This window comes from Lissotriton vulgaris, chromosome 5 (assembly GCF_964263255.1).
Source record: "Lissotriton vulgaris chromosome 5, aLisVul1.2, whole genome shotgun sequence".
NCBI lineage: Eukaryota > Metazoa > Chordata > Amphibia > Caudata > Salamandridae > Lissotriton > Lissotriton vulgaris.
The window spans coordinates 1,489,250,754-1,489,274,000 of record NC_141693.1 but is presented as its reverse complement, the minus strand read 5'-3'; the positions used below and the strand labels follow the sequence as shown (position 1 = coordinate 1,489,274,000).

The 23,247-nt window shown below is 43.6% G+C and overlaps 1 protein-coding gene across 1 annotated transcript in view; it reads right to left on the bottom strand.

Moving 5' to 3' along the window:
- ETNK2 (ethanolamine kinase 2) overlaps positions 1–23,247 on the bottom strand; it is a 226,391-nt gene that overhangs the window by 54,781 nt on the left and 148,363 nt on the right. The window lies entirely within an intron of this gene.

The following is a 23,247-nucleotide window of genomic DNA, read 5'->3' as shown; positions in this document are numbered from 1 at the left end:
ATGCCACCAATCACTTACCAGACCGACCCAATATTCAGTAATCCCATAATAGAAGTAAATCCAGTCCAGCGTCGGATTTATTGGGAGGCGGAAAACTTGGACTATTTGAAAGTATTAATCACACAATCCCAATTGTTAACCAATATTTACTCTGAAGATCCTATCAAAAACTATGAAATTTTACTAAATGAACTCAAAAATGCAATACAAAGCAAATTAAAACAGAACAGACCTGCACAAAGAAAGTGCGTCAGCAAGCACAAAAACTGCAATCAGCCAACGGTAAAAATGCTAAACAGGATGATTCGGGCTCAGTACTTGTGTAAAACACCATTATATAAAGCTGAAATAAACAAATTAAAGAACCAAATCCGTAGGCAACGTGCTAGACAGGAAAGGTTGATACAGGACCGTAACTGGATGGACATTCAAATTGCAGCAAGGCAATGCAACCAACGAAAATATTGGTCCTTGATAGCTAAGATGACGGGAACTAAAAAGAAGCTTGAAGCAATCCCCGTCTCAGAAGAAGACTGGGACACATTTTTAAATGATCTGTATAAATCCAACATGAAGGGTAGGGCGAGAAAGGCATTTGAACAGAAAAAGGAAAACAATGATATAAAACTCTCCAGGGCCTCGGCAGAGTCAATTGCCTTGAATATCAAAAAGGCACGAAGTACGGGTGCATCCGGTCCTGACCAGATCCCGATAAAGGTTTATCAAGCTGACCATAAAGCTTGGGGTCAGATGTTAGCGCCACTATTTAATTACATATTCGACTCTGGGAACATTCCAAACTCGTGGAAAGGAAGCACAATAATTCCTATTTATAAAAAAGGAAAAAGGACTATTGCTGGCAATTATAGACAAATTGCCTTAATGGATTCTGGCGGAAAGATCTTTGCGGCTGAAATTCTTGACCGGTTAAAGCTTTGGGCTTTTTCAACTGGACTAATTCCCATGTTTCAAGCCGGGTTCCGATCGAACCACTCGGTTACGGATAATATAGCTATCTTTCAATTTCTACTAGATAAATACGTAACCGGGAAATCGCAAACAATATATGCTGCCTTCATCGACTACTCAACAGCGTTCGACAGGGTCGATAGGCCGACATTATGGTCGAAACTGAGAAAAATGGGTATCTCAGAGCCTTTATTGCAACTAATCGTGAACCTACATAGCAATACCTGGTGCCGTGTCCAAATGGGGGGCGAGAGGGGCATGTCAAAAATAATACATACATCTAATGGCCTAAAGCAAGGGTGTCTGTTGGCCCCGATTTTATTCTCTCTTTACCTGAGCGACCTGCCGTCGCACTTACAACAAGGGCAAAGCACCCCACCGAAAATGGCATCTCATCCGATACATTGTTTACTTTATGCGGACGATATTGTCTTGTTTGATCTGACACCCTTTGGTCTCCAAAATCTCTTGGACACTTTATACAATTACTCGAAAGATCATTTTCTAACTCCAAATATAAATAAAACTAAAGTAGTTGCATTTACAAAAAAGAATAAAGAAGTGAGGTTCCAATGGAAACTGGGAAGCGAGATCTTGGAACAGACAAAGGAATATACTTATCTTGGAAGAATCTTTACGCATAACTTGAGTAACAAGAAGCAAATCACCCATCTAAAAAGGAAATGTGACCTACACGCAGGTGCAATATCACGCCTGTATAGGAAGACTGGAAGTAGGCATTTCTCAGCACTGATAAAAATTTATAGAGCCAAAATATCTCCGGTTCTATCTTACGCCTCAGAACATATTCCCCTAAAACAATGGAGTTATATGGATACAAATGAAGGGAAAACACTAAAAAAGCTATTGAAAGTTTCTAACTCAACACCTGTACAGGCCCTAAGGCTTGAATGTACGATCACCAGCGCATTTGCAATATCAATAGCAAGCCTCATAAGGTGGGCCTATAACCTTCCGCATTCTAATGCGGGTACCCTACGACATCTGCTAAAAATTGAGATCTTTAGAGAGGATGCCATCAACTCTACTTTTGTGAAAAACTTGGGAGAGGCGTTCTGTTTAGCAAAAATTAGTGCAGAAATGTTATCCTCTTGGACACCCGCACAACTCAAACTATTTTTAAAAACATTTTCACCAAAATTAAGTTATGAGTTAGATCATTTACATTGTACTAAACTATCTTTGTACAAACCGTATGCTGACTCCCAAGAATATAAGTTAAAATTGCCATATCTGGAATACACTCTTACCCATGGCGTAAGGCGTACGATCATGATGCTACGTCTGGGTATTCTCCCTTTGTTATCTTTTACCTCCACCTGGAAACCAAACAGTTCCTCTCAATGTAACCTATGTTCGGGGGGTAAACAGAACTTAGAACACATGCTCTTTGTATGTCCAAATAAAGTTGTTGTTACTGCTAGGGTAACATGCCTAGAACCAATATATCGGTCCTGCAGGATCACGAAAGCAAGGGATTTCATCTCCATGTGTGCTAATCCACCTAACGAATATGTTTGTAATAAGATTTATAAATTTTTTAAAATAACACTGAAAATGTATTAAATTGTATGTTAATGTAATATGTATTTTCCTTTTAATGATTTTGTGGTCCTCGAAAGAGTACCGAAACAAAATAAAAAAACTTTGACTTTGACTTTGAAATACCGAACCTCCACCGGAACCCCTGGGGCCGGATCAGCGCTCATCCAATGCGCAGCCCTTGCCCTCCCCGGTCCTTCTGCTGCCTCTTTTGGGCTTTGCTGAACCTCCCGACTTCCTCCTGATCTACTGCCGCAACACCTGGTCCGGAGTCGCCTGGTCCGGATCTGCCAGAACGAAGTCCAGTTATCTCGACTGCGTGATGGACAATTCCGACCTAATTCCGTTCCCCAAGATGGCGATGATCCTCCTGAACTCGCCCCACAAGATGGCGAATCATGGTGCCCTCCAATTGATGACAAGGTGAGTTGCTTCTATCTCTCCTTCCAGACGAACACCCGGCTCTTTTTGCCCGATATTCGTTCCCCCTACTAAGCCCACCCTTGATAGCAGTATTCAGACCTCCCACAGCGAGGCGCCACCAAATGCATATTTCCGACTTTTTGACCCCTGCAGAATGTTGTTTATCCCGTGCTGTGAGGCCTCTTGTTTTTCCTCCCGAACAGCTGGATCAGGGCTGAATTTTATATACACGCCCGATGACCAGCTAGCGGTATCGCCATAGCGACCTGACTCCCCGTTTCTTTTCTTGCCATTATATTTCCCCTTTTTTGGTCTCCACTCAAACAGCTGCGTAAACAGTTGGGCCCCCAGTGAGGACACCAGCAAATGCATATTTCCGACATGCGGAACGTTGTTTCTCCTGTGCTGTGATGCCTCTCTTGTTTTTCCTCCTGAGCAGCCGCAGACATATAGGGCTGAATCTACACCCTGCTGGCGCACAGACCTCGTCCTCACTGATCCGATACAAAATCCTCCGGATCAGGCCAAAATAATATTGCTAATGGCCCCTCACTCGTGGCCAAGGTGAATGGTCACCTTTGTCTATATGCTCGATGACCAGCTAGCCGTGTAGCCCGAGTGACAACCCCCCAGTGAGTCCACAGTAGAACATCTGTTTTTCTTGCTGTTATTTTTGCCCTTTCTTGGTCTCAACTCAAACAGCTGCGGAAATACTAGTGCTGTATTGACGCTCTGCAGCCGCGTAGCCCTCAGTTTCTCCGATCCGTTTGTGGACACTCCTGAACTCAAATACTCCTTCTGATGGCAATCTACTGGGACCCCCGGTGAGACCACGCCTGTGATCTTTTGTTCCACTACTCCCTGACAATCTTTCCCTGGTAGTTGCCAGAGAACCTCCACAGATGCTCAAGTGATCTATCACATTGCTCAAGTGAACTCTCAAATCACTCTTGTATTGTAACTTTTGTAGTTCTTTTTATTTATTTCCATATTGCTCAAGTGAACTCTCAAACCACTCTTGTATTGTAGATTCTGTTTGTTCTCTTATGTTTATCATTATTTTGTATTTCTTTATTATCACTTTTATTCATGGATCCTCAAGTTCCCCTAACTGCTTATCCCCCTGCATCTACCAGCGTCTAAGCTTGTCTAGGTTTTACAATTTTTGTAATATTCTCTCATTGTAACTTATCTTCCTGTGTCTAATTGTTAACTTTATTTCTGTGTTTTACTGACCTCTCTCACTTACTTTTTGCCCTCCAGGTTCTTCACTCCCTTTGCTGTATCTCTTTATATCCACCCCCCCCTAGCACTGACGTCCCTCTCTTACTTGTTTCTCCCCTGACTCTTCACTCCGCTTTGCCTTATTTCTTTATATCCCTCCCCCTCTCTCTCTTTCCCCCTCTCCTCAACTAATCAACCAAACATGTCCCCCCTCAATTACTCCCTCAATCCACAAGACTCTTCCCTCACCAGACATGGCCCCAACTCATGGACCATTCTTTACTCTCCCAATCTTTCCAAAAACGCCAAGAAATTTTTTAAACATAAATTACTGGTTCGTCACCCTGAAACATTAATTGTCGATAACTACCACAGCCTCTCCTCCCCTATAAAAACCAACTACATCTTCTACTCCAAACGCCCCTCCAAATGGAAAAGCATCTTCCTTCGCCACCTCCCAGTCACTAAATCAAGCAAAATTCCTTATGGATTTAAATTGCCTACTACCCCTTTCCCAGCTTTTCTCTGTGAAATTGACATCTCCATATTCAAAACTGGTAATATCCTCATACAAGCCTCTGAATACCACCTCACCATCTTTGAGCACCATTTCAGCATCTTGTCCTACCAACTATACAAACCTATTCCTAACCCCTCATCTGCCCAACCTCATGATGCCCTTTTGTTCTCCCCCTCCCCCGACTCTAACGCCCCCTCCCCTAGACATCTCAACTGCTAATACTGTCTCCCAAACCACAACATCCAAATACTCACTCCCTCTAGCGACCCTCCCTCCCCCTGACATCTCAACTGCACACACCGTCTCCCAAACTCACACGCTCTCTAATGACCGATTTCCTACAACCCCAACGCTCTAACCTCGCACCTACCTCCCGGCCCCCCACCTGGAATTTCCTACTGTACCCCAACTGGCACAATATCACCCTCTTTGAACTGCATTCCACCCCCTAACCTCGATGTTGTTTCTCCCCACTCCCCTTACGCCCTCTTATCATCTCAAACCATATCTCCTGACTCTATGAATGTCCCATCCTTCTCCCATCCCTCCCTTCGTGCAACAGCCTGAGCACTTCTCCTACACCCCCCTCCAGGTCTCTTACTCCCTCCGCACACCCCTTTCTTCCCCGGTCAACACAGAACATACCCTATCCCCCCCTCTTTCCCAACGGCGTTCCCCCTCATTCTTTTAACCCAGAAACTATCCAACATAGAACGCAATCTCCCAACCTTGATGACCGAACTCACACGACTTAGAGAGGATTTCAACTCCTTCAACTCCAGCTATTGACATCACCTTCCTCACGGAAACCTGGCTCAATGACCACTCAATGACCATCTTTGACTTACTCCTTTTCCTACATCATCTCCATCGACTGGCCTGACCATCACCTCATTCTGTTCACGATCTCCACCATGGCACCCCCCCCACCAAAAACATCATACCCATGAAATGGAACATAAATCTTAATCTTATCCCCCTGGTGAACTGGAGGCAAAACTCCAAAAACAACTTCTTCTCACCCTCTCTCCCAAAATGCTAACAAGCTCACCCAGCATTTTAATAAAACTGTCATCGATGTCTTAGACCAAATTGCCCCGCCTCAACTAAGAATTCAAAGAAATATTCCATCCAAATCGTGGTTCAACTTAGATCTCAACAACGAAAGACGCACACTTAGACTGACTGAGAGAACATGTAGGCAACATCCATCTCCCTACCATCTCGCCGTCCTCAGATCCGGTAGATCTACTTACAAGAAACACATTTTCAATGAAAAGGCACCCTACTTCCGTACACAACTAGATTGTGCCAAAAACAGACCCAAAGAACTGTTCAACATTGTTAGAAACTAAACATCCTCTGCCCCCAAAGCTGACGGCCTCAACTGATAGATGCAAAGAAATTGCAAACTTCTTCTTGGAAAAAATCACCAAAATAGATCAATCCTTCCTTTTAACTCAGATCCCACCCAACCTCCAATTAACCACTGATGTTACTTCAAAATCACCTCCCTTATTAACTCTAGCCCTGATTCCTCCTCTCACCTACTCGATACACCCCTCCTGATACCAACCTCGCAAACTCACAGCTTAAAAACAATGCCTCCTGGCATAATTTCCACCCCGTAACTGAACTTGAAGTCTTTAACATTATTTCTAAACTAAAACCGTCCTCTCACACTAAAGACCCTCTCCCTTCTAACCTTGTCCAATATCTAAAGCACATCATTGCCCCATACTGGACTACTATCATCAACTCCTCCCTTACCACGGGATGTGTCCCTGTCTCCCTCCAACTCGGACAAATCACTCCCATTCTTAAAAATCCCAATGCCGACCCTGGCTACCCTAACAATCTCTGCCCTATCTCTAACGTCCCCCTTCTTTCCAAAGCCCTTGAAAAATGTGCCTTGCTCCAATTGGATAAACATATTGGGCCCGATTCACAGAACTAACTTAAGACAAAATCCTAAACTTACTAACTCCTAAGGACTCCTAACTTTACTACTCCTAAACTGAACTTTACGACTTTAGGTATTCACAGAAGGCATTTAAGAGTCCTACAGTTAGGAGTCCTGACTTTACTACTACTAAACTGAGAAGAATCCTAATTTTAAGACTTTCGGTATTCACAGAAGGCATTTAGGAGTCCTAAAGTAAGGACTCCTAACTTCTGTGAATACCGAAATGAGTAAGTGCCTTCTGTGAACACCAAAATGAGTAAGTGCCTTCTGCGAATACCAAAATGGTAGTAAGTTTAGGATTTTGTCTTAAGTTTGTTCTGTGAATCGGGCCCACAGACACTTTCAACCTACTTGACTCCTTGCAATCGGCTTCCGAAAAGGCTGCAGTACAGAAACTGCCATGCTAAATATAGTTGATGAAATCCACCACTCCATTGATAATGGCGTGACCTGCCTACTTATTCTTGACCTCTCTGCTGCGTTTGATACAGTTAACCACTCTGCCTTACTTAACGCGCTCAAAGTTCGCTTTGGCCTCAATGGTCCTGTCCTCAAATGGTTCGCCTCTCATCGCCGAACACAGAACACAACAAATCAAAATCTACAACTGCCTCTCAAACCCTACATATGTCTCCTTAGGTGTCCCCCAGGGATCTATTTTCTCTCCCTCTCTCTTCAACCTCTTTATGGAACCCCTTACCCTCATTCTAAAACGAGCTGGAATCAACTACCACCTCTATGCCAATGACACCCAACTTTACTATAAGATTAAATCCCACTCTGATGTTCTGCACCTTAACAACACCCTGACTAAGATCCAATCCTGTTTCCACTTTAATCATCTCAAACTCAACCCTAAAAAAACTGAAATCATTCTCTTCTCTCCAAAAATCAACCCGCTCCCCATCCAAACTTGGATCTCTGACGTTAATGCCCTCAACTGTTTACTCTCCTTATCCAACTCAGTAAAATCTCTTGGTATCACCATTGACATTAGCCTAACTCTTAATGTCCACATAAAAAAATCGTCTAAAGGAGCACTTTTCACTCTCCGTCATCTAAAGAAAATTAAACCCTTCATTCCAGCTGATGACTTCAAATCGGTTGTCCAATCTCTAGTCCTCTTGAAAATTGACTATGGTAACGCTATCCTCTCCGGAACCCCTTAAGTTCACCTTGCCCCACTCAAATCTGTGCTCAACCTAGCGGCCAGGCGCATCACCGACTGCAAATGTTTTGACCACGTATCCCCAGCCATTAAAGCCCTTAAATGGCTTCCGGTCTATGACAGATCCTCCTACAAGATTGCATGCATTATGCACAAAGCCCTTCATCAAAATACCCCGCTGTACCTCACAAATAAACTCAATAAAGCGGGCTGCTCCAGACCGATAAGAAGCACCACCGCTCTCCTCCTCGTCCCACCTCTGTTATAAAAGAAAACTACACAATCTTGCCCTTTCTCCGGAAATGCCCCAAACATAAAGACCTGCGATGCAACCCCTCTTACGTCAGTTTTAATAAAGACCTCAAACTGCACCTGCTCAACAAATTTTGGGGTTCATAATCCTTTTCATATCTCACTAGTTCTACCCTCTCCTTTCCCCCCCTCGGTCCCCTCCCCGCCTTTGCCTTTTCTTACCCACCCCTTCCATACTCCCTCTCCATATATACTACCTCCCCTTCCTCTTTCTATTTTTCACCCCCCTATTCGCGCCTAACTACCCAACACCCGCAGACCATTGAGCCTACCTCCATCTCGTGTTACTGTATAGAATGTGATTACCTATATTCATTTTATTTATGTAGATAGCTCTTTTTTGCCTATCTGTCCATGCAAGTTGTATTATTCAATATGTTCTTTTTAGTTTAACCTGTCTGAATGCTATGCTATGAACAATTGTGTTATTCCTGTACTATCTTCATGCTCATGTAAAGCTCTCTTATACCCCTGGGTCTAGCCAGCATTATATAAAACCTTTTTTAAATAAAAAATAATATTAAAGGGAGGTCAAACCAGATTTGTTTTCTTTGCTCGATGAGTTGGAATTCGAAGGCGGGCTGCTGTTCAAGGAAAGGAAAAGTATCCCTCTGAAATATGTGCAAGATATAATTTTTAAACTGGCTCACAAAGAACATCCTGAAATGTATGCAATGAAAAGTTTAGTGAACACATATTTTTGGTGGCGTGGAATGGATAGGATAGTAGATAGAACAGTGAGAGAATGTGAAATGTGTGCCAGTAGTGAGAAAATGTTGAAAGTCAGCACAGCACTGCTTAAACCAGTTCCATGGCCTGAGTTTCTGTTGGAAAGGGTTCCTTGTGATATACTTGGTCCATTCAATTTTCTGCCCATGGATACACGGTTTTGCCTTGGTATTGATTGACTACCATTTTAGGCAGCCAGAGGTGAAATTAACCCCTCTGTACTGGTTACCGACAATAGGGTTCAGTTAAGATCTAGAGAAATTGAGTCTTTTCTTAAGCATTGTAACGTCAAGCATGTGACTACGGTATCATATGAACCTCATGAAAATGGTCAAGTTGAGAGATTCAATTGAGTAGTAAAGGGTTATGTTTCTAGGGGCACATAAAGATAGAGATTAGAAAAATGCTTTGAGAGAAAGACTTTGGATGTATCGCATAACTCTGCATACTGTCACAGAACTCAGTCCTTTCAAGCTGCTCAAGGGCAGGAATCTGGTTTCCAGTTTGTGTCCATAGTGGTTTAAAATGAAGTGTGGGGAAGTGGAAGAGAAGTGCGAAGTGAAGGAGGTAGCGAAGATGATGAAGAGAAAACAAAAAAAGACTCAAGAATGCTATAATGAGAAATGGAATACGAAACCCTAATGAGATCAAGGTTGGAGATTGGGTTAGAATTCTGATGGAGGGAATTTTATTGAAAAAGGGTAAAGCCATGAAAGTAGTGAAGGTTTTTTACTAATAGTTATGCCACTCAAGACTGAAAGGTATGGAATATGAAGGAAGTGGCAAAGTATACAGGAAAAACTGCCTGCTTGTAATGAGGTGGCTGATGATGCAGATGAAGAAGACAAAGGAGTTTTGTTGAGATTCAACAATAGTGTTCTGCAGAGCAATGAATTGTTAGGCAACCTGGGGGGCAAATAGATAGGGGAAGATCAACTGGTTCCAAATTGGCGAGTGAGTGTATGAAGGATTCAGTAGCCTCAAGAGTCAAGGGGCAAGCAGGATCAGACAGCCTCTGGCCAGATATGCCGAATTTGTTAAATAGATGTGCCCATGTGGTTTTAATTGGAATTCACATTTTCGCTAGTTATGTATTTTAAGCAACTTTTTTTAGGTGTTTTATATTTTGTTTATTTTTTGTGTCATATTTTCTTGTATATTTTCTTACCGTTAAAAAAATGGAGATATGTTGTATTGTGATTCTATTAACATGCCAGTGTCATGGTTTGGTTTGCATTCTGTACTCTTTGGAATGTATTAGCCATGTGCGCAGGCCAGTTTAACGTATTCTTTATTCTGTCTGTATTCCATGAGTATGGATTTACAGCACAGCTATGCATAAGTATGTCATCACATATTCAAAGTAATTCTCATACTTTCAACAATGATGTAAAAATCCATTCCGCCATTGCTTACCATTGGCTTTGAGTTGTGTAACTCACATTTTCAAACTTTATATGCAGGCTTTATTTGTTTTAGGAAGTCCTTATCTTTTCACATTTGCAGTGCATTTCAAAGACAAAAGTTAAATATTAGGCTCTGTCTTCCAAGGAAACTTGGTGTTTACTTTTCTTTCTTTCACTTCAAAGTGAGAGGCTTTATCAGACAATCTGTTACAGACAGATCAATGTAGCAGGTGTTGAACTCCCTGAGAGAAAAGAAGAGGTGGATGCGTGAGTGCACGTTCTGACACCATTCTCACTTAGGTGATATTTCACATCAGCATCCTGAAAGTCCTGCTGCTGTCACTCAGAGACCTGTTATTTGCATTTATTCTTTGGTTTTCCTTGTATTGAGCAGTAGCCATTATCTAGGAGGTCATTGTGTGTTTTTAGAGCAGCCGAGCCACACCATAATAACTATTCTTTAGACAGGCACAGAGGTGCCAACCTCTTTGAAAAGGTTTTGAATGTGTGCATGAGGCAGGCACTGTGCAATCCCAGCCTCGGTGCTGTAGGGCACCTGTTCAAAATGTTGTGGGTCACCACTGCCTTGAAATTTTCCTAGTGTTCAGTGGCAGTCTCTTGAGCCCAACAAGATGCCTTGAAGTATTTCTACCACAGATTTCAAACAGTGTCTTGGGTAGGATGATAATAGCGAAGCTGTATGTTGTTATTGAAGGCCTGCTGTGTCTTTAAACCCATTTTCCCTCCTGAAAATAAGTTATATGCAGCCTTAGGCTGGAGCACATGGCATCTCCTGAGTCAAAGCTGGGTTATAGCTCTCGGGGGAAGCGTTCTTTTTTAAAAACTGTCATTGTATGTGCTTTTACTGCTGTTGTAGCCTCACCTGTTGCTTCTGCTGCTCCGGATGTAGGCCAAGTGATTAGCACGACGGTCGGTCCCCCAGGTCAGAGCGGGACTGTCTTCTTTGTTAGGGGGCTAGTTGTTTTTTGCCTAATACGATAAATGAGCGCGCTGACGTGCCCGCGGACGCACGCAGTGGTTGGACAGCTGGCACGCCAAAGGCTAGCCTGTCAGCACCTGTCCGTGGCAGGAATGCGCTGTGTGCCTGGACCCCTGCCCAAAATTATAACAGGTCTTATTCAAGTGAAGCCCTATTGGACATGTGATTTGGAAGTAAGCAAACAAAATGTAACACCTATGAATGCTCAGAGTGACACCTTTACTTGATCTTGTCCTAACTATAATTTTGCAACTTGTATTAAGAATGATGATGTCTTCACATATCACGCTTGGCTTGAAAATAATTTGCCCACTCATAATTATGAACAATGGGACTCTCTCCTTACTAGCATATTACTAAATGTCAGGTCACTTCCCAAACACAAGTATGAACTAGCTGATTTTATAGAAGAGTACAATCCTGATATACTTTTTCTAACAGAGACCTGGACCAACAGCTCTTCTGATCCAGATCTCAAGGTGGCAATACCAAAAGGCTATGAGCATTTTAGAATAGATAGAGAAGGGCAACAGGGAGGGGGAGTTGCTGTTGCCCACCGCAATAATATTAAGATATCATCGGTAGGCATCCCCCAACTGGAGGAGGAAGCCATTATGTTTTCCTTTAAAATCAATAACAAGACATCGTTTAACGTAACTCTGATTTATCGGCAACCTGGCCCTAGGAATAGGTTTGTCTCCTCCATGCAGACCTTTCTGGAATCCTTCATGGAGTTCTCCAATTTCACTTTGTTGGGGGACTTTAAGTTCCATTTAGAATCCACAGAATGTAGAGATACCGTTAACTTAATTAATTATCTAAAGAGCTTTGATTTAAACCAAGTAGTTACCAAGCCAACACACACAGGCAACCATACTCTTGATGGTGTCTTCACCAACCATGCATTGATATATTTCCGTATAGCATTGCCCATGGCCTGGACAGACCACAGAGCTGTATTCTTTGAGCTAACTATCCCAGGAGAGATTTCTAGAATTCACAATGGCTAATGGCTGGATTGAGTCAGCGGTTACCAAGCTTGCGCCTGAAAAACTGAAACGTAACCACAGGAAGCAACCGGCAGCACCTTGGTATACACCTGACCTGACGGAATTTAAAGAAAATGTAGGGCCCAAGAACGAACATGGAGGAAGGATTTCTCTGCAGTGGAAAAAGATCACTATAAAAAAGCTATTGAAAACTACAAAGAGGTTATTATCTCAGCATAATCCCTGAGAAGATTAATTCGGCAAAAAACTCAGCCAGAGAGCTTTTCAAAACAGTCATGATCTTATCCAAACTAGACGAAAGCAAGCAGCACACTCCCAACGCAGACTTTTGCTGTAAATTAGCAGACTTCTTATTCTGCAAAGTAAAAGGTGTATTAGCCATCAAGCTGTAGACAGCTCAGACGTAACTGGTGGCCTAGAGAATGGTGAAGTAACTATGCAGGCTTATCTTGATATTTTCAATCACCTCACGTCTGAGCGAGCGGAAAAACGTATTTTGTCTACCAAGTCTAGTTCCCCATTGGAACCCTGTCCGGCAATGGCTCTCCACATAGTACCCAGTACCATAGCAAGCCATTTAGCACCTCTTCTAAATAACATTCTGAATACCAGATCTTTTCCAAACACCTGGAAAAAATCTTTAGTACGGTCCATTCTGAAAAAACCCTCCCAAGACCCTACTAAGATAAAAAATTACTGCCAACTTTCCTGTTTGACGTTTCCTTCTCAAATCTTGGAAAGGGCACTTAATGAAGATCTGCTGAACTTCCTGGAGTCCAATGACATAATGGACGCTGGAAAACATGGATTTCGACCTCTACACAGCACGGACTCAGCCCTCATTGCAGCCACCGAGGAGATCCGCATTCAGCTAGATGGAGAAGGGAAGGCAAATCTTATCTTGCTAGACCTCTCAGCCGCATTCTATACGGTAAACCATCAAGTGCTCATTCTGCGCTTATTTGAAATGGGGATCACAGGTGCAGCCTCCAAGATACTAAGATAATTTTTAACAAACAGAGAACAAACTGTTGTGATGGGAGGGCATACATCACATCCGTACGCCCTGCTATGTGGAGTGCCCCTGGGATCTTCGTAATCCCCAACCCTGTTCAATGTCTATGTTGACCCAATGGCCAAACTCATCCGCTTCCACGGCTTCACTGCTATTTGTTATGCGGATCTCTATCATCAAACCCGGATGACATACAAATAAGAGTTAACAACTTTATGGTCCATATAATTAGTTGGATGCGTAACAGCTGTTTAAAGTTGAACTCCGATAAAATTGAGGTGCTACTTGTAGGGTAAAACATTGCCCCCTACAACACAGCTTGGTGGCCTAAAGGGGCAGTATCCTGCCCATCCCCTGTAAGGAAGGTAAAAAGTCTAGGGGGCAGATTTACAAGCCCCTTGCTCCACTTTTGTGCCATTTTTCCCATGTCAAAAATGACAGAAATGTGGCGCAAGCGGCTTGTAAATCTGCCCCTAGGTGTCTTTCTTAACAATCAATTATTCCTATCTGATCAATTCTATTACAACTTCCTTTTTTTACACCCTGAAGATTATAAGAAAAATCCTACCTTTTATCCCGATGGATCTAAGGAAAACAGTAATTGTGACCCTAGTGTTATTAAAGATTGACTACTGTAATGCCCTATATTTAGGTGCAGATAAAAGGACCATATGTAAGCTTCAATCTCTTCAAAACGCGGCAGCACGATTGCTACTTAAAATACACAAATTTAGCTCGGTGTCCAAAGGGATCCGAGACCTGCTGGGTTTGCCGGTCCAGGCGAGGGTACAATTTAAGGCCTTGTGCATTGTCCACAAGACCCTTCATGGGACAGGACCTGCATATTTCAATAATTGAATTAGATGGCACATCCCCAAACGTAACCTCAGATCATCAACTGCCTCCTTGTTGGTCATCCCCAGGGTAAAGACCGTAAACTTTAGTGGAAGAAGTTTCTTCTATCTGGCCCCTAAACTTTGGAATACTCTGCCTTTTACCTTAAGATGCAAAACTAACAGACAATTGTTCAAAAAGGCCCTGAAAACATGGCTGTTCATGCTCAATTTTTAACCCCAGTTCATCTCCTCCACTCAGGCTATGACAGCTCCAGCGCTAAGATGCCTCGGCATACACATGCTTTACAAACCTTTATTTCACAAGCTGCTCTAAAAACAGCACTAGAACCTACATAGTCTCCGCACAGGCCCAAATGGTTTTGCTATCAGATGCCCTAACAAATTTCAGTATTGGTAATACAGGGACAAAGGCAGGAGCAGGCAAGTCATACGGTGCTGATCAACTATAAACAGCAGGAGGCCATTTTGTCCTCAGTGACCATGGTGCCAGGGCAATGTCTCACTGGGATACCAGGAGACGCCTGACAAGAAAACCATCAGTCAGGTTCCAGGATACATTTCAGTCACTTCTTCATGACTATACAAAGCACCTGAGTGGCACTGACAATTGCCTGAAAGAAAAATGATAACCACGTAACCAGGAAATGACCAATTAATTGCTGTAGTGATACCAATTACATAACAGTTCTAATAATCACCTAAATGGTGCTGTCAACCCGCCAAGGCACCTGCAATCGCATAAAAATGCCACTCAACCTCAAGTCCTACCAGTCACCGGATTGAAAACTACCAATCATTCTGTGCTGTTTCAGTGAGTCTAGCATCACCTCAAGCATGGTCTGTAAACTGGGGCATTGTTTCAATCTTCCATGAAGAACATGCAAAAGAGAGAGAGTCTGTTAATCACTATCGAACTCTATAATGAATACTGTGATTCATTGTGTTGAAGGTTTTAAATATTCTTCACCAGAATGGAGAGTTGCATTCTCCAAAAGAGATTTTTCATACACAAGAGCAAATGGACTAATTGAAGAGAGAAAGGTGCTGTTCTAGGAAGAATTTACTCCCTAATACGTCTAGGGTATCCAAACATATTTGAGTAGACTCCTCACTCACTTTATTGCGACATGCTTCATCCAGCGCCTATCCACACCCTGGTAGTGTGGTACCATCAGGGCAGACTCAATTAAAACAAGCATTTGCAATGCAATAGGTCTCGCATTAGGAAAGTTTGAGCTATTGGTATTGTAAATGACAATTTTTTCATTTATGTGTTGGTTTTGAAAATTGCGAAATTAATAGCTTTGTCATTTACAATGCCATTAGTTATAACTTTCGCAAATGTGACACCTATAGCATTTTTTTAAATAATTAATATTCAAATAAAAGTTATTGTAATTTATAAAAGCAATAGCTTAAACTTTTGTAAATAACTTTTGTGAAGATTATGTTCAGTGTATTTTATTGTGACGAAAATCCAAGACCAGAAGTGAAATATTAACAGCTTTTTGTGACATTTGTTATAAAGCTTGAAACATTGAGAGACCATATTTGAACCTGATGCTGTGGTGGTGCTGAGTGATGCTGTGGTTGCGCTGAGTGATGCTGTGGTTGCGCTGAGTGATGCTGTGGTTGCGCTGAGTGATGCTGTGGTTGCGCTGAGTGATGCTGTGGTTGCGCTAATTGGTGCTGTGGTGGCGCTGAGTGATGCTGTGGTGGTGCTGAGTGGTGCTGTGGTGGTTCTGAGTGGTGCTGTGGTGGTGCTGAGTGGTGCTGTGGTGGTGCTGTGGTGGTGCTGAGTGATGCTGTGGTGGTGCTGAGTGGTCCTGGGGTGGGGCTGAGTGATGCTGTGGAGGTGCTGAGTGGTGCAGTGGTGGTGCTGAGTGATAATGTGGTGGTGCTGAGTGATAATGTGGTGGTGCTGAGTGGTGCTGTGGTGGTGCTGTGGTGGTGCTGAATGATGCTGTGGTGGTGCAGAGTGGTGCTGTGGTGGTGCTGAGTGATAATGTGGTGGTGCTGAGTGGTGCTGTGATGGTGCTGTGATGGTGCTGAGTGGTGCTGCTGAGTTATGTTGTGGTGGTGCTGAGTGGTGCTGTGCTGAGTGATAATGTGGTGGTGCTGAGTGGTGATGTGGTGGTGTTGAGTGATAATGTGGTGGTGCTGAGTGGTGGTGTGGTTGTGCTGAGTGGTGCTGCTGAGTGATGTTGTGGTGGTGCTGAGTGGTGCTGTGGTGGTGCTGGGTGGTGCTGTGGTGCTGCTGAGTGTTGCTGTGGTGGTGCTGAGTGATAATGTGGTGGTGCGGAGTGATAATGTGGTGGTGCTGAGTGATGCTGGGGTAGCGCTGAGTGATGCTGTGGTTGCGCTGAGTGATGCTGTGGTTGCGCTGAGTGATGCTGTGGTTTCGCTGAGTGATGCTGTGGTTGCACTGAGTGGTGCTGTGGTGGTGCTGAGTGGTGCTGTGGTGGTGCTGAGTGATGCTGTGGTGGTGCTGAGTGGTGCTGTGGTGGTGCTGTGTTGGTGCTGAGGGGTGCTGTGGTGTTGCTGAATGATGCTGTTGTGGTGAGAGTGGTACTGCGGTGGTGCTGAGTGATAATGTGGTGGTGCTGAGTGATAATGTGGTGGTGCTGAGAGATAATGTGGTGGTGCTGAGTGGTGCTGTGGTGGTGGTGAGTGGTGCTGTGCTGAGTGATAATGTGGTGGTGCTGAGTGATAATGTGGTGGTGCTGAGTGATAATGTGGTGGTGCTGAGTGGTGCTGTGGTGGTGCTGAGTGGTGCTGCTGAGTGATGTTGTGGTGGTGCTGTGGTGGTGCTGGGTGGTGCTGTGGTGGTGCGAAGTGGTGCTGTGGTGGTGCTGAGTGATAATGTGGTGGTGCTGAGTGATAATGTGGTGGTGCTGAGTGATGCTGGGGTAGCGCTGAGTGATGATGTGGTGATGCAGAGGGCAGAAAGGCACAAAAAAGAGTCTAACAGAGTGCAGAAGGGCAGAAAAACAAGGGAAAAACGAGTCTAACAGAGGGCAGAAGGGCACAAAAACGAGTCTAACAGAGGGCACAAAAAACGAGTCTAACAGAGGGGATAAGGGCAGAAAAACAAGGGAAAAACGAGTCTAACAGAGGGCAGAAAGGCACAAAAAACGAGTCTAACAGAGGGCAGAAAGGCACAAAAAACGAGTCTAACAGAGAGCAGAAAGGTACCAAAAAAAAACGAGTCTAACACTGGGAGGGGGAGGATATTGAAAGAGACACGGCCTGGCGGCTGTGAAAGTGAAGGTACGGTCGTGGGCAGCAACAGCAGGGGTGAATAATTAGGAGGGTGGAGAAATGCCTGAGGCCGAGTGGACGCTGAGGGAAGCTTCAGATGCCTGTGGGAGGGAGGCTGATGGCTTTGATGTGGACGCGCTTTCCGCACGAGTGCACCACACGAACTGTTCGAAATCCGCAATGGTTTCAGATCTTGGTTTGCCCTCTATACTCTCATCTATTATCCCTTGCGGGATTAATAGGCGAGACCTAAAAATGAAAGTTCTTTGATTAAATCTGGCTGGATAGACAGAAATCCAGAAGAAAAGTGGAGAGTTAAAAATACCTACTGGTATACCCAAGTGTTTCTTTATTTGTAGGGTACCTAGGGTATAGATTCATTGGATTTTGTAGGTTTTTTATTGAGTTGTTCAATTTACCCTACTACATAAACAACAACATGTTTCGGCCCAGACTAGCAGCCCGTCTGGGTCTGGGGCCTTTGTCAGGACTATTTAAAGTATCACTGCCTTGCGACGCGTGCATACCATGCACACTCGTGAGGGCTAAGGCTCTTACTTGTCTTGGTCTTCTGTCTTAGGGAATAACTAAGAGACAAAAAGTGTGGGTCAGCAAGGTTTAAGATGGATCCAGAAGTCTACTGTATCATACTTTAGCATAATCTGTTGTCCCAAACTGAATTCTGTAGGGATGTGTAGTGCTTTCCTTGTCCATATCCGTCTCAGGATCAGGACTTTACTGCTCCTAATTTAGGATGATTTCCCTAGGTTAAAAACTCTGAAAAGACTATAATAAGGTGCCATGTGAAGGTGTTGTCCCATATCAGCATCATTGGCCTCTATTCCTTGTTCTATTTGTGGGAGGTCAGAAAGGATTTATAAGACTTTTCATGCAGATGAAATGTCTCTTGCAAAATACATGCTTAGTGGGTAAGTGTATTGAAGACTGATCATGCACACACTCTGCTTACCTTTATTTTGAGTCTTTCAAGGGTCATGCGGTCTGGCGCGTCTAGTCGTCCTATTGTCATACTCTTTCAGGGGGAGGAAAAATCATTTGATATACATTTCAAAAGGACTTTTTCCTTTTCTAGCAAACATATAGGTGAAGGTTCCCAATTGTGGTTGCCTATGGGGAATGAGATTCTCATATCTAGATATGGTCCAATCGGGACTTGGAAAAAGAATTCAGTGTGTCTGCACAATATTACTGTCCCTTCATTGTGTGTCTCACTCACTTCATGCAGGTCATAAAATCTTTATTGGCAACGTGTTCTTGGTGACAGAATCCTGTTTTGTTATAGGTGATGCACCCATTTGGCTGAGCTTAATTTCTTTAGCTGAGTGCATAGTTCAAAGCTCCTGCCAGAAGTCAGAACTGGTAATTATTTCCCAAGCTGCATGCTTTAATGTTTAGCTTGAATTTGCTTGGGTGATGCACTAATCAGACTGAGCTCAATTTCTTTAGTTCAATGTATAGTTCAAATCTCCCACCAGTGGTCACACCTGGTAATTATTTTGTATGCCACTATGCTTTCATGTTTAGTTTAAATTTGCTTAGGTTATGCACCCATCTAGCTGAGCTCAATTTCTTTAGCTGAGTGTATAGTTCAAAGGTCCCGCAAGAGGTCACAACTGGTAACTATTTCGTATGCCGCCATGATTTAATGTTTAGTTTGAATTTCTTTGGCGCTAGCAGTATATTTCAAACATTAACATTGCTCACTTACGCACTCATACTGAACCACATATCTCGTATCACGATGCTTGGTTAAGTTTGTAGAAGCCATATTGCTCATCTAGCCCAATCCAGAAACACAGTACCTTTTAATTCTCCAGCCACAACCAATATGTACTCTATATTATGTCTACGTACCCCCAGGGTATATCATTCACTGACACTGGCAAAGTTAAAAAAGAAACTTCGAGAGAATAACAAAATGATTAATGAACATAAAGAGTACTTGACACAAGCAAAAATAAATATATGTTCCAGAATGACCTCAAATGATTAACCTTTGACTGCACCATTACATACTCTAAACCTGATTATAGACCAAAGGATTCTGATGCTTCTGACTTCCTAGTTACCGAACGCACAGGATCAAAGAATTGTTCCAGGGACTCATCAAGTGAGAGTACCCACCGCACCCAAGGTGGCAGACGAGGTGGTCATCACACGGAAATAGAGGCTTTTACCCTCAACCTGTACAATTTCAACCACAATCATATGGGTGGAACCCATGTTTCCGAGCTCCTTTCCAACCAACAAAATGTAGATACCCATGACTACCTTCCTTTTTCAGGGAAGGCCAAAATCGGTGAAGAGGAAGAAGAAGAAGCCAGAAAGTGCAGTGGCAGGTACAACCGCAAAGCGATTCGAAACACGAGCCCCAACCCGGGACCAGCAGAACCATACAAGAATAGTGAACCAGAGCTCAGTGACTTTCTCAGATGTCCAGTGAATATTACTCAGTAAAGGACAGTGTTTCGTCCCTACACCACAACCGGACCTCTTCACTTTCAGAGTGGAGCTGGATGAGTTATTTTGCTGAGTACATCAATCTGTCCATTTCAAAGACCAAGCCTCACTATCTACAGATGAAAATACAAACACAGGCCTAAGAAGGAAATCGTAGTTTAACCCACCATGCAGCACCATGCGCCTAGCGGGATTGATATTTGAAAAAGCAGTAGCCCTCTACAACAACGAACTCAAAGGCCAGAACACGTGTATGTTCAACAACCTGAGTAAGTAAGTAAGAACAAGGAGAACCCTGCCAGTAATATTTACATAAGGTCCTGCACAGGGATCCTAAGAAGCAAGCGAAACATCGGAGCTACATATCAGAGTCGAGACATGAGGATCCCTGTGCAGGACCTTATGTAAATATTACTGGCAGGGTTCTCTTTGTTCTTACTTACTTGTTTCTTCCCCCGCGAACCTGCCTACATCTCCATACTTTGGGGGGGCCCCCTTCTATTTTGCTATTTCTTCACAGCCCTGAGCTGTGGGGGTGTTCGGTGGTCTCCATTGGCTTTGGAATAGCAGTCTGATGTATTTATAATATGATGTACGTATGGTGGAGGTTTGTGGAGAAGAATGTGTGTAAGTGTAGGGTATATGTTCCCTTTGATGAACTGTATATTCCATACCCTTAAGTAGTCTTTCTATTGAGTTTAAAATGTAATTATCGACACTACTAGTTGACTCGGAGCAACCATCAGAGTCAGAGCTATATGTGTATTAGGAACAATGATGTACAATGTACTAGAATATCCATTGTGTGATTATGTCTATATATATATATATATATCTATACTACTATTATAATGAGAGAACACAAACCTTTGAGCCAGGTAAAGTCGGGAACCACAGCGCCAATCCACACACCCGATACATCGTTGTAATCCTCAGGGTGTGCAGATGGACATAGGCTATATGATTTACAAATAAATACGTTATTTAAAAAGAAATCTTTAAAAAAAAGTAGTCCCTTCAAAGTAGCGCCGGCCGGCCGCGACGTGCGTCCTGACATCAGGAGGAGCGGCATACAAGAGCGCAAGGAGAGGCGGAGATCAGCGCGGGGAGGAGTAGTGACGATCAGCGCAGGGAGCAGCGGACATGAGCGGCGATCGGAGGGCAGGCAGTGAGGAGCTGCGGCGGGGAGGAGCGCTGAGCGGCGGATGAGGTAGGGCGAAAGCGGAGGCAGAGTAGAGCGGTGAGCGAGCCACAGGAAAAAGAAACGTGCGCAGGTAAGTGGAGCGGGAAGCAAACAGCCCATTTCAGGAGGAAAAAGTGACAGAAACGTGTGCAGGTCAAAAAAAGTGACGTGGGCAGTGAGGAGCGGGGAGCGAGCCACGGAAAAAGAAACGTGTGCAGGTTAAGAAACGTGTGCAGGGCGCCAGCGGCGGCGGGGAGGAGCGGTGAGCGAGCCACGGAAAAAGAAACGTGGAGCGGGTAGCAAACAGCCCATTACAGGAGGAAAAAGTGACAGAAACGTGTGCAGGTCAGAAAAAGTGACATGGGCAGTGAGGAGCGGTGAGCGAGCCACGGGAACAGAAACGTGTGCAGGTTAAGAAACGTGTGCAGGTTACAAAAGCATCCAAAAGTAAACATACAGCCATAACACTGCACTACGTCAGGGCGGGCGGGGGCCCTAAGCCATGATTGCTCCCAGGCAATGTCGGGACGGGCTACTAGTATATATATATATATATATATTTATATTTTGTATCTACAGATGTACAGTCCCCCACTCCGTGGTACATCATCGCCCACCTGAAGGTGTGGCCCGTGTGGGTCCTTACACCGAAACGCGCGTCGGCGTGGTTCTTGTTGGCAGCAGGATTGTTCACTCCATCATCAATCCTCACCTTTGATTCTGCCCAACTCCCTTTGTTTCATGAATTGTTGTCCATCTTGTTGGGAACATTTGTGCTTGTATGTATGAAAGACTGGTTGTGTGGTTATTTTTGAAGTGTGTGGTTATCTGAGTGTGAGATTTGAACGGTGTCTGTGGGACTCTATATGTTATAATTAATATGTGTGTTTTAACCTATTCTCTAACAATGAACTCATGTCTATTTTTGTAATATCAATTTATGAAACCTTGAAATTTGAGAAAAAATAAACTTTATATATAAAAAAATATATATCAATGTGTGATTGGACCTCATGTCTCGACTCTGATAGGTAGCTCCGATGTTTCGTTTGCATCTTAGGATCCCTGTGCAGGACCTTATGTAAATATTACTGGCAGGGTTCTCCTTGTTCTTACTTACTTGTTTCTTCCCCAGCGAACCTGCCTACATCTCCATACTTTGGGGGGGGCCCTTCTATTTCGTAACAACCTGAGTAAAACAGAACATGAGGCAGTAGGGAACTTGTCAGCATGCACACCATAGTTATAAAACCATCCGACAAAGGTGGAGCAATTGTAGTCCTCCCAAAAGAGAAGCATCACACTGAATGCCTCAGGCCCCTCAGAGTCCCAAGGAACTACAAAACGTTGACAAAATAGATTGCAGATGACATATGGTAAATGGTGAATGAAGCAAAAGAAAATGACTGAATAACTACAAAGGAAGCGGAGTTGCTAATTGAATGTATACCTAAAGTCCCACACTTTTACATATTCCCAAAAATTCATAAAGGGATCAACCTCGACCGATAGTCTCAGGCATCGGCTCCATATTGGAGCCCCTTTCAAAATTCACAGTCCGTTTTTGGAGACCCCTAGCAGGCAAGATACCTTCTTACATAAAAGACAACAAGGCCATTATGGTTGTGCTGCAGGACCTCATGTTCAACTCAGACACAGACTTATTTGTCACTCTGGACATGGAGGCCCTCTACACAAGCATACCTCAAGAAGCTTTACTTGAGGTGCTAGAGGCCCTAATAGGAGAGACAGAATGGAACTCTATAACATCAAAGAGCTTCGTCTTGGGTTGCGCACACATGGTACTGACAAGAAACAACTTCCAATTGGAAGACAGCTTCAGTCTACAGACACACTGAATATCAATGAGCAGTACATTACCCCAAGTATAGCCTGTCTGTATGTCCATGATTTTGAACAGAAGAAGATATACAACAACACAAACCCCTTCATCAATAACATAAAACTATGGAAGAGATTCATCAATGATGTTCTGGTCCTCTGAAGAGAGGGGGAGATGGATGCTCATGACTTCTTGGAGTGGCTTGACTTAAGAGACATTTTCCTGAGATTCACTATGACCACGAGCACGGAATCAATCACTTTCCTGTAACTCAGGCTCTGGGCAGATCACAACCACCTGAAAACTGAAGTTTCCTA